A 9,789-nucleotide genomic window follows, 5' to 3' on the forward strand; every position below is an offset into this window, starting at 1 on the left:
ATGTGTGTGTATGTGGGATATATGTGTGTGCATGTGGGATATATATGTGTGTGAATGTGGGATATATGTGTGTGTGTGTGTATGTGGGATATATATGTGTGTGTGCATGTGGGATATGTGTGTGTGTATGTGGGATATATATATATGTATGTGTGATTTATATATGTTCGTGTGTATGTGGGATATATATATATATGTGTGTGTGTGTGGGGGGGTGTGTATGTGGGATATATGTGTGTGTGTATGTACACACACACAACTAATTTCCTGGATATTTGAATATAAGATTATCACTCGTGCTTGGCATAATTTTATTTTTATTTTATTATTTTATTTGGAAGCGGGTGTTAAGAGTTGACTTGAAGTGTTGATTCATGTGAGGTAGGCAGAAAGTGATAACATGAAAAAAAATAAAACACCTGCTGGAGAACAGTCTGTAATCCCCTTCCTCCGGAGTAAAATCCCTGATTGATTTACTGAGGCAATGTGATATTCAAGATAGCCCACGGCAATTCCCCTTTAATAAGGAATATTGCGTATGTTTTTTACATACATCCTCGCATCTTTACAGTTGGCTCTGTTTATCGGTCTGTCATGCTTAAATTTGAAATAGGGGCTTCATTGGTCCGTCATGACCAAATTTGAAATAGCATTCATGTTCAAAGTATAAACAATATTTTCATTGGTCTGTCATGCTTGAGTTTAAAATCGCATTTTCTTTAGTATGTCATGCTAAAATTTAAAATAGAATTTTCATTGGTCTGTCACACCCAAGTTTGAAATAGGATTTACTTTATTCCGTTGTACTCAAATTTTAAACAGTATTTTCCTTGGTCTATCATGCTTAGTGGATACAATTATAATTAATGAACGATTATATTCTATCAGCTACGGGCTGAAACAATTGTATGCAGATGTTACAATACAACTTAACGTTTTGAAATGAACAAAAAAAATGAATGTCTATTCTTTCTAAAGTGATGAATTGTAATATATATATATAGTTTTGAAAATAATAAGCCGAAGTTTCTCGAGAGCTCTTTCGGCTGTCATCTCATCAGGAGAAAATCGATAGCGTACAAAATAATATTGTGTTGAAAATAAGAGTTCTTTATTTTCGACACAATATTATTTTGTACGCTATCGATTTTCTCCTGATGAGATGATAGCCGAAAGAGCTCTCGAGAAACTTCCGCTTATTATTTTCAAAACTATATATAAATTCTGTACCTCTAAACATTTATTTATATATATATATATATATATATATATATATATATATATATAACCCACTCTAAAAACTCATACAACGCATACATAGACCACACAACACTAACACTCTCCCAACAACTAACCTGTCATTTAGCTGACAATAGCACCATAAAACAACACCTAACATCCCATGATAAAAACCTACTGTTGTCCGACATTAGAAATATTTTAACTAAAAATATTAAAATTCGATATCTTAAAACTGCACATGACGACTAAAATTACTAGAAGCCATACTTATAAAAAAATACAGCCCTTTTTAAACCGGATCTCATTTAACACAGGGATAAATATTCTATATTCTAATAGTATTTAATAACTAACATGAAACTAAATTAATAAACTATAAAATAGGAAAATCGAAACTAAAAATAATTCGCTCCCAACCTTCCTGCACCCACCTTTATAGCCAATTAAAAAAAATATATAAATACACAAAGCCTCAAAGGAAAAGAAAAGGAAAAGGAAACAACAACAATTGCTCCTGACGATAATCGGATGCACCGATAGAAAGCGCTTGGAAAAAAATATGGCTGAACAACAACTTTTGGGCGCCATTCTATATGATATGCCTGCCGAAATTAAAAAGACCGCTCGGCAAATAGAAAAGATATCCAGAAAGATCAGAAAAGAAATAACTCTGTTGCGTCTAATCAGACGTGTCATATATATATATATATATATATATATATATATATATATATATATATAGGATTGATATGTAGTTTGCTTGAAGCATTGTGTGGCATAGGTATGTAGTAGAGATTTAGAAGGCTATCACAATGTGAGGAATGAAATATAGTCGCTGTTGGTGAAAGGAGACGAAAAGAAGTGGCAATTTACAAATCAATAAGTACATACATATATGTCTATATATACATATATTTATTCAGTTGTATTAGGTACAAATGTCTTACTTGTAATGTCTGCGACAATATCCATTATTAATTTCGGAAAAAATTCCCTTTTTAAATGGTAGATGTGACAGATCAATTCAAAGCATGCGAGATGATGGAGCGAAAGTTGGATAGCTGTGTAGGGCCTCGGAGCAAATATGAGGAGGGGATTTGTGTATGGTCTGATTAGGTAATTAACATGTTTATATTTTTATTTATTTTTATTTATTTATTTTTTTTTAGTTCATAACTTGTTGCTTTAGCTTGAGTTTTTTTTTTAATTTTGTGTGTTCTCTGTCTATTTTGTTGTCTTTATTGTTATTATTATTTTTTTTTTCCCTGCTGACATGTATTACGTGGGAGGACTTTGTGTTTCTAGGTCACGTAAGTCGCTGGTAGGTTGTGTCCGGTTAGCTTTTGAAGGATAAAAGTAGGAGTGGGATGTGAGAGAGGAGGGTAGGGGGTGCGGGATGGTTCGCTCCCAGTCGGCTGCTTGGTGTTTAGGTTGGTGTTGCGGTTGTCAGAAATAGGAAGATAGGTGGGAAGGGGGGCACTGGGTTGACATTCCTTGGGAGTTGTTAATTTATTTAATTTCATAAAACTATAAGTGATAATAGATGGGACATTTTTTTTCCATATAATTCTTTATTGTTATTGTTTATTAATTTATTTGTGTTTGTTGTTAGTGTTATTACGGTTTTAATACGTGGGTTGGCTTAAATCAAAGGTTTTTTTTTTAATTGGTTAGTTAACTATTTTTTTTTACTATCACTATCAAGAACTTACACCTTCCTTCATTCCTCCATCTGACGAAATTCAAACCATCAAGAAATTTCATCCAAACGTTCTGCATGAAGAAACTCTTACAATATCTCCACCATACACTACACAGACTCATTGAAGAATTCAACACCACTGAATTGACCACAACACATGAACCTATGCTTCACAAAATAACCACAGCCATAGATAAATGCTATCAATACTCTCTACAGACCAAAAAAAAAAAGACTAAAAAATAAAATCACGTGGCTACTACATAAATACAAACCCGCACACACTCCCAGACAGGAAGACACCAGCCTCAGTACCCACACACCACAAGCAACACACACCCGAGTCACAGACCTCACGAATTCCCTCACACACAAAGAAAAAGACCTTCTTAGCCTTGGACCCAAATTCATCATTACTCAAACAGTAAACAACAACACCTTGTTCAACATAGAAACACACTTCTGCAGAGCGGCATACCACCTAAAATGGCTGAAATGGATAACCAACAACAACAACAACACTAAAACACCGCACACCACCGATGACTTCCCCGTATATCAGCTAGACCACCCATTACATCCTCCACCAAAAGACCAGGAACTAGACACTAAGCTTGCAAGATTAAAACAAAAGATATTCGACATCACAGGCACAAGATGAATTGAGATAAGATCCAATATTTGGTAAATAAACATGAAGAACTGTTCTTGAATGTCATCTTTAATTTGGATAGATTCAGCAGGATAAGTTGTCTCTGCTTGTAGAGATGTGGTCCCTTGTTCACCAACTGTTTGGTGTTCATGAAAGAATTGTCTTAGCTTCCTCCAGTGGGAGCTGCTGGATTTGAGTCTATCCCCATGCCGAGTTCTGTGTAGACTGAAAAAGAAAGCATGATACAAAAAGCGTGCCAAGCGAATCACCTGACACATTCAAATTTAATGTGTGGGCCGCTGCATAAAAAGAAAGATGGCTACTGTATATGGAATTCCTCGCAGTATAAACATTGCAGCACTGATTAACATAGCATAGGCTGTTCTAACGTTTATATAAATTTATGTAATTCTTAAGGTTACCATCGACCCTATATAACCCAATGTTACACCGGGTGTCATGTCTGTAAGAGCTAATAAAATAGCAAGTAAAACACAGCAGCAGGAACATCAAACGAATGTTTATTAGAGACATGAAACCTGGTGTAATGTTGAAACATATAGACTTGGTTGGTTGGTTTTGTTTTACAGCATATCAACCCTTTTCAGGTTATTTAATTCCGAATCCAGTGATTTTGAAGAGTATATTTGTTTTTTTAAGTCGGTTTTTATTTAACCCATAGTTGGAGCCCTAACAGGTACTACCAGTCCGGGTCAAAGTGGACCTGGGAGCAATGGCAATTGAAGGGTGGCTCCACACTCCCCAAAGCCCGCAAGCTGGGGCCTCACCACCGGATATAGTTTAAGGTCATATCCAGGACCAAACATATGGAGTGAGCTGTAACTTTAAGAATTGTATTGGATATGTTGTACATTTCTAAATTTATAACATGGAGAATTTACACAATCACGTTTTGAATAAACGGTGTTGCATTCGTTTTAAGAAACAATGTTGCACAAGGCACGGCAGTCTCGTTACTTTTCAGACAGACCTTGTATACTCCTTATAATAATCGACGAAATAACGATTTTTATATAGTTTTTATCTGTAATTGCATTGGCAGAGTGATGCCTTTTCCCTGCAGGGCCTTCCTCGCTTCATTTTCTGGTTTACCTCTGAGTACAACGGTTCCGAAGACACGATCGGGGGGGGGGGGATTTCAGCCGTGATGATATACGAATATTATTGAATTTATGGAATATAAAAATATATTGGATTTGATAAAGGGTGCCTTCTTTGTTTTTAAAGGTTTTCTTTTTTTTTTCTCCATTTTTTTTTTTTTTTTAGGAACGAGCGAGCCTAATTGTGTATTGAAAATTTTTCTTTTTTTCTTTTTTGTTTTAAATTGATGCATTCTTTTTTAGGGAAGTTGCTTTTTTTGTTTGGTTGTTGTATATTTATTCATTCACACATGCGTCCATCTCTAAATGAAGCATCCGGATCTTATGTACAACATAAAAAGAAACTGGAGTAATTCCAGTAATTATAGGAGCAATTGGACTCATGAAAAAGAATTCCAAAAGCTACCTGGCAAATACACCCAGTGTACCAAGTGCAAGTGAGATTACAACAATTGCACTTAAAAGTACGGTTAGAACCTTAAAATGATCTCTCGGTTGGAATATATGAGATAGTGGATGAATTTCTGGCATTTGGTAGAATGACCCATCCCCATCTTGAACAAAATGATAAGCAAATTGAAAAAAACAAATATTCTGGCTGTTGGTCAGTTCGTCACAATTCAGTATAAAATATTATTTTCAGTGCTAAATAAGAACATAGATTAAATGGATGCGTTTTAATTCAGATAAACTGCATCTACCCAGCGTTGCCTTGGATGCAGTGCAGTCATTTTAGTTTTTCAGTTTTATTTGTTTTCACATTTTTAAACAAATTCTTCATTGAATACAAATAGTTTTGTGTTGTTTCTGTTGTTAAATATTAACTAAATCCATTCAGCATTATGCATGTAAAATTGAGAAAAGCAGCCTTGAAATGTCTCAACATATTATGAATATGCTAAATCATAGCAAAATTGTCACCAAATTTGATCTGGGGTCGTGTTTATCTAAAATAAGAAAAATAAAATTTTCAGTTGAAATAATTCTTCATTTAATAATATTTATCAATAATAATATAAATTAATAATATTTAACAAAAACAACATAAAACCATTTTTGATTCCTGTGGAGATTTTTTTCTAGCATTCTTGAGTGATATAATCTTGAAACATTACCGAACACTCATATTATATTCTTCAATTTAAAATGTGTTATCCCCCTTGATAATTAAAAAAAATGTTTTGTCATTATGTAAAGATATTTCATATTAGCAAGCTTCTGTGCCGGACTAAGTAATTTAAAAAGTAAATTGTAGCAAAGTATTTTTTTTTAATTTCTAATAATACAGTAGAACAATAACAAATGAGAATGGGCTAATATCTGACTAAACATCTGACAGGATAACCATATATGCGCCTCTGACTGTCGGTTAATCCATTGGTTGGTCATGCTTCGGCATAAAATATTATTTTCATTGCTAAATAAACATGGATTCATTTGGTTTCAGATTTTTTAAAATGAAAATTGCTCCGGACAAGGCATGAAGCCATTTAATGTAAAGAGCTAACAAAAACGAATTGATAACCCCAAAGACAAGGGATGCCTATTGACCTTAGTCTTGAAAAAAAAAAAAAACACAAGGCTGTAGGTAGGAGGAAAACAATCAGCATAAAGAAAATTACACAAGACTTGGGAGTCATCACTTATCAAGTCCCAAAGACCACTCGAGGATAAAGGTTAATGAATGTAAGGTGGTAGTGTAGTAATCGTTAATGGTGTGAATTGGGTAGAATTTGATTATTTGTACTATGGGGACGGCTCAAAAGAATTTGTTTATATCGGATTTGAAGGCTACTATGTTGTATTCAACCGAGAAGCAGGTCAGCAGAACAGTATTCCATAGGCGAGCAGTTCTGGGAAAGTAGCTTTGTTCATGGAATGTGCGTTTAGATTTAGGCACAGTTAGTGAGTGGAGGAAATCATATATAGTGGTTGTAGCTAGCCGAGTGTTTTTTTGTGAAAGTTTGACAAGGGGGGGACATAGAATGGAGTTCAGTCGAGCACTTGCCATGAAAATAACGATAGAATGATGTAATATCTGACTGAATATCTGACAGGATTATAATAATGTATTACTGAAATAAAAAAAACAAACTGTATTACAATAAGGTATTAGAACAGTGAATTATTGGAGACCACTAAACCAATGAGTCAAACAAACAAAGGAAGCAGGTAATAGATCAGACAATTCCTAAGAGCATACGCCATAATAGTATTTATAAAAACTAGTGGAACCTGTGGAAATTCCACAGGGGACTCATTCATATGTAATATATTCATGTTGGCATTCTGTAGATGTTCAGTGTAAATCGAGACACTCTGATATTATTGTACCTATTTACAATGCCTCCCCACGGGACAGAGTTAGACACCAGGGTCGTTTTTTAACGTGGAGAAAAGGTACAAAAATAAAAAATTGCCTTAGCAGTGAAGGACTGATCCTCCACCGAAAGAGAACAAGAAATTGAAGTGCAGCATCTGAAGAACAGATACTACACTTTGAGGTATTTATTTGCTCCCCCACTGAGCAAATTAGGCACAAGGCCGATTTTTAAAGTGAGGAGTGAAGGGGAAATGGGGACCAACTCCCCGGGGAGTAGGGGAGCTGGATAGTGACAATTGGTATGAAGGGTTGCCCCTACATTGACCAAGGTCTTATATGTGGGGTTTCCCCCACATATGGTCTTTGCTTGCAGTATCTGCCGGAACAGATGGTATTTATTTGCTCCCCCACCGAGCAAATTAGGCACAAGGCCGATTTTTAATGTGAGGAGTGAAGGGGAAATGGGGACCAACTCCCCGGGGAGTAGGGGAGTTGGATAGTGACAATTGGTATGAAGGGTTTCCCCTACATTGACCAAGGTCTTATATGTGAGGTTGCCCACACATATGGTCTTTGCTTGCAGTATCTGCCGGAACAGATGGTATTTATTTGCTCCCCCACCGAGCAAATTAGGCACAAGGCCAATTTTTAATGTGAGGAGTGAAGGGAGGGGGAAGGGAAAAAGGGGACCAGCTCCCGAGAGGTGGGAAATGGGAGCTGGTTAAAGGTCAGGCATGTGGGGTTTCCCCCACATCTGGTCTTTGCTAGTCATAGCTTGCAGTATCTGCCGGAACAGATGGTATTTATTTGCTCCCCCACTGAGCAAATTAGGCACAAGGCCGTTTTTAATGTGAGGTAAAAACCAGCTCCCCTAAAAGTAGGCAAAAAGGGGGCACTCTGGTTACCAAAAATAATAATTGCCCCAGTATAGAGGGTTTCCCCTCCATTGACTGGTACAAATTATCTTAAGTGTAGTATCTGCCGGAACAGATACTACACTTTGATCTTGGCCAAAAGGCCAAGAAAACAGCACTCTTATATTATTGTAGCTGTTTTGTTAAAACTACAAAAGTATTTATCTAAGCTAGCAGTAACACCCAGCATAGCCCGATCGTAAAGTACGCTTAAATATGATATTTTAGTTCTTTCAGATTTCGTATAGATTATTATAGAGTTAATGTTTTATCGATTTTTATATATTATAAAGTTGTAATTTCAAAAATATATCCGTATGACTTTAGTGCATCAGCTTGAATCGAAACCAAAACTTATAAAAAAATATATCTATATACATATAACTTCAGTTCCTTCAGCATTAATCGAAACTGAAATCAAAGCTTATGAAATATTTTTAGTAAAATTATTTATAAAAAATAAATGACTTGACTGCCATCAGCTGTAATCGACACCGAAACCAAAACTTTATGGAGAATTCTTTGTAAAATTATTTATTACAAAAAATGGAAGTCTATAACAATTAAACGACAGTTACTTGGATGTAAGCGTGACACACAAAATAAATAACACACACGTTATCCTATAAATATATGGATCAAGACTGAGATTAGCAACATCACGTCTGTGAGAGAAGAGAGTGCAGTGAAGATGCTTTGGCCATGTAACGTTGTTTTTACCTTTAAAATGGACCGAACATTGTACGTAGAGGTCGGAGGTTACATAGGTCGAAACGTTGTGAGAAAAGCAACCAAGATGAAAACAATAGTCTAAATTGTCCCCCCCCCAAATAATTATCAATCCTCATCTAAAAAGTATAAAAACAACATATATCTTCTTCTTTCTTTTTTTTTTTTTTTTACAAGGGTGTCACCACTTATCAAGGCCCAGAGGCCACTCGAGGATAAGGGTTAATAGGTATACATTAGTCATTGTGATTTTAGCATAGTAAACAGTGGGAATTTTGTAACTTGGATTACTTAGGGGGACGATTCAATTAGAACTTGTTCACATTGGACTTTTTCTTTTTTTTTTTTTTCATAGGTATCAACTCATTATCAAGGCCAAGAGGCCACTCAAGGATAAGGGTTAAAGAGTGTACAGTAGAAATTGGACAATATAATAATCATTAGTAATGAAAATTTGTTAAATTTGATAACTTATATGGAACGGCTCATCAAGAACTTATTTACGTTAGACTTGAAGACAACCATATTGTAGTCAGCCGGAAAGCAGGAAAACGGAAGACAATTCCACAGGCGTGCAGTTCTAATAAAAAAGCTTTGTTCATGGAATCTACGTTTAGGTTTAGGCACAGATAAAGAGTGGGGGGAATTATTGATAGTGTTTACAGCTAGACGAGTGTTTCTTGTGAAAGTTTTGCGAGGGGGGACCATAGATTTAAGCTCTTCTATCTTCTTTATCTTCTATCTTCTTATTGCTACATTGCAGTTCGAAATAGCATCTTCGTCGTTAAACGCTCAGATTAAATGAACGCATCTCAAGAACGTCCGTTCTTGTTGTCACAGTTGAAGATGATTGAGTTTCTTCTGAAGCAAAAAAATAAAAAAATAAAAAAATAAAAAATAAAAGAAGCTTTGGTCAAAACAAGTGCTTGATTCTTGCCTATTAATTATTTTTCTTTCTTGAAGATTCTCCGTTTTTCTATCTGACTGCTTTCTGTGACATGCTCTCTTGCATTTGAAAGCAATAAACAGCACACACCCTGTTTACTGTAAATTAAAAATAGAAATGTATACCCACGTTATCCGACTCTTCTTTTTAACTGCTAAGT

General features: G+C 35.3%; 1 protein-coding gene and 1 pseudogene across 3 annotated transcripts in view; one reads left to right on the forward strand and one right to left on the reverse strand.

Annotated features, from left to right (window-relative positions):
* LOC145249553 (katanin-interacting protein-like) overlaps positions 1-9,789 on the forward strand; it is a 648,058-nt gene that overhangs the window by 482,757 nt on the left and 155,512 nt on the right. The gene's annotated exons all lie outside the window — the stretch shown is intronic.
* LOC145249816 (U2 spliceosomal RNA) lies at positions 7,923-8,070 on the reverse strand (annotated as a pseudogene).

This window comes from Euprymna scolopes, chromosome 28, assembly GCF_053919585.1.
Source record: "Euprymna scolopes isolate OS-2025 chromosome 28, ASM5391958v1, whole genome shotgun sequence".
NCBI classification, from domain to species: domain Eukaryota; kingdom Metazoa; phylum Mollusca; class Cephalopoda; order Sepiida; family Sepiolidae; genus Euprymna; species Euprymna scolopes.